The sequence below is a fragment of the Pipra filicauda genome, unplaced genomic scaffold (genome assembly GCF_003945595.2).
Source record: "Pipra filicauda isolate LSUMZ 115617 unplaced genomic scaffold, ASM394559v2 scaffold1395_size15016_pilon, whole genome shotgun sequence".
NCBI classification, from domain to species: domain Eukaryota; kingdom Metazoa; phylum Chordata; class Aves; order Passeriformes; family Pipridae; genus Pipra; species Pipra filicauda.
In genome coordinates, this window is record NW_024103868.1 from 7,565 (window position 1) to 10,379 (window position 2,815).

The window sequence follows — 2,815 nt, forward strand, 5'->3', positions numbered from 1 at the left end:
CCCAGTCACTTCGCAGTCCCTCCCTGCTCCCTCCCGAGTTCCCCCAGTCGTAAATTATCATCCCAGAGGGATGATCGTGGCTGGGGCCAGGTGTCAAACTACTCAGATACGGTGTCTGGTTTTCTTTCTCGCAGTTGGCTCCTAGTAGTCTGACGATGGCAGGAACCTCTGAGGCAGCCCAGGTGCCCCTCCTCTGCATCAAGGCTGGATTGGCATCCCCTGCTCTCGGAAAGATAAGTGCAGGGCAAAGACCCACAGAGGGGTTTGGAGTCTGGGCAAGTCTGTGCCTCGCCTGGAGGGATTTTTGAAATTAGTCCAGTGGTGGGGGTATCCTGGAACAGGTTATTGGGACGCCTCAAAGGAAGGGCTTACTTTTTATCATTGGATTCACGTGTGCAGGGCAGAGCAGTTGCGGTCTGTGTCACGTCCTTTGTCTCGTCCATGTTTTGTGTTTTTTGTCTCTTAATTGTGTCACATGGTGTGTGTGGTCACAGGTGTGGGGTGTCTCACTTGGGGTCAGCCTGGAACTGCTCTGCCCTGCTCCGTGGATCAGTGGGTAGATGGAATATGGCTCCTAGTCTGACGTCAACATGTCAGTTCCCTTAGACAGTGGAACCGATGGCTGTCCAGTCTGTGAGCAGGATGGTCTTGTGATGCCCTGCTTGGGTGTATAAGGTCCCGAGTGGGTAGAGTTGGAACCAGTGTCTAGGGTTTAGAGGTTTTTGGCTTTCCTTGTGAGCAGTCCCTAAATGTTTGAGAGCTGAGTGTTTGAGCATTTGCCCATTTCATTTGCAGGGGCGGTCTTGGGAGCAGCTGAAGAGAGAGGAGCCTTGTAGGTGAGTTGGGGAGGCAGCAGGAGGAGCGGGGATGCACTGCAGCTTTAGAGATGCCCTCTAATTTTGTCTCTCGCTCACTCAGGTATCCCAGAAGATGACAGCCACAGTGTCTGACTCTGGTCAGGACCTTGGTGCCGGTGAGTAGGGGGATCACTGGGTTTCGAGCCCTGTGCCACACAACTCACATATTGGTTATGGGTTTTTTTCTCGTAGTTGACTCGGAGTAATGTCCTGACCGCAGGAACCACCTCACGATGGCGCGACTGACTCAGATTGATCATCTTGAGCTGTCCTTGTCTGCAATCTCTGACTTTTAAAAGGATGAGCAGCAAGGCACAGAACTTTAGTGATGGCAGGTGCCATCCGGGTAACTTTTGGAAGCGTCCAGGCATTGGAGGTGAGTCGGGGAGGCAGCATGAGGAGCGAGGATGCACTGCAGCTTTAGAAATAACCCCCGGTTTTTTCTTGCTTTTATTTCTCTTGCTCTCTTCTCCTGATTTTAATTCTCTTAGGCTCTTCTTCTGATTGTATTTCTCTTAGGCTCTTCTCCTGGTTTTAATTCTCTTGGGCTCTTCTCCTGATTTTAATTCTCTTGGACTCTTCTCCCAATTTTAATTCTTTTAGGCTCTTCTCCTGATTTTAATTCTCTTAGGCTCTTCCCCTGATTTTAATTCTCTTAGGCTCTTCTCCCGATTTTCATTTTTTTTAGGCTCTTCTCCAGATTTTAGTTCTCTTAGGCTCTTTTCCTGATTTTATTTCTCTTAGGCTATTTTCATTATTTTTATTTTTTAAGGCTTTTATCCTGATTTTAATTTTTTTACTCTCTTCTCCTGATTTTCATTTTTTTAAGGCTCTTCTCCTGATTTTAATTTTTTTAGGTTCTTCTCCTAAATTTTAATTTTTTTAGGCTCTTCTCCTGATTTGTATTTTTTTAGGCTCTTCTCCTGATTTTAATTCTCTTAGGCTCTTCTCCTGATTTTAATACTCTTGGGGTCTTCTCCTGATTTTTATTTTTTTAGGCTGTTCTCCTGATTTTATTTCTCTTAGGCTCTTCTCCTGATTTTTATTTTTTTATTTCTCTTCTCCTGATTTTTTCTCTTTTAGGCTCTTCTCCAGATTTTAATTTTTTTAGGCTCTTCTCCCGATTTTTATTTTTTTAGGCTCTTCTCCAGATTTTTTTTTTTTTTAGGCTCTTCTCCTGATTTTCATTTTTTTAGGCTCTTCTCCTGATTTTATTTCTTCTAGGTTCTTCTCCTGATTTTCATTTTTTTAAGGCTCTTCTCGTGATTTTCATTTTTTTAGGCTCTTCTGATTTTCATTTTTTAGGCTCTTCTGATTTTATCTCTTAGGCTTTTTTCCTGATTTTTATTCTCTTGGGCTCTTCTCCTGATTTTAATTCTCTTGGGCTCTTTTCCTGGTTTTTATTTTTTTAAGGTTCTTCTCCTGGTTTTCATTTTTTAGGCTCTTCTCCTGATTTTATCTCTTAGGCTTTTTTCCTGATTTTTATTCTCTTGGGCTCTTCTCCTGATTTTAATTTTCTTGGGCTCTTTTCCTGATTTTAATTCTCTTGGGCTCTTCTCCTGATTTTAATTTTCTTGGGCTCTTCTCCTGATTTTAATTCTCTTGGGCTCTTCTCCTGATTTTAATTCTCTTGGGCTCTTCTCCTGATTTTTATTTTTTTAAGGTTCTTCTCCTGGTTTTCATTTTTTTAGGGTCTTCTCCTGATTTTAATTTTTTTAGGCTCTTCTCCTGATTTTATTTCTCTTAGGCTCTTCTCCTAAATTTTAATTCTCTTGGGCTCTTCTCCTGATTTTCATTTTTTTAGGCTCTTCTCCTGATTTTTTTTTTTTAAACTCTTCTCCTGGTTTTTATTTTTTTAGGCTCTTGTCCTGATTTTCAGTTTATGGCTCTTCTCCTGATTTTAATGTTTTTAGGCTCTTCTCCTGATTTTCATTTTTAAGGCTCTTCTCCTAATTTTA

The 2,815-nt window shown here is 41.8% G+C and overlaps 1 long non-coding RNA gene across 1 annotated transcript; it reads left to right on the forward strand.

Annotated features, from left to right (window-relative positions):
- Nucleotides 1-826: 826 nt before the first annotated feature.
- Nucleotides 827-1,101, forward strand: LOC120322636. The gene is made up of 3 exons (XR_005562449.1): nt 827-836; nt 919-973; nt 1,050-1,101. It is a non-coding gene; the product is annotated as an uncharacterized LOC120322636 (long non-coding RNA).
- Nucleotides 1,102-2,815: the final 1,714 nt, after the last annotated feature.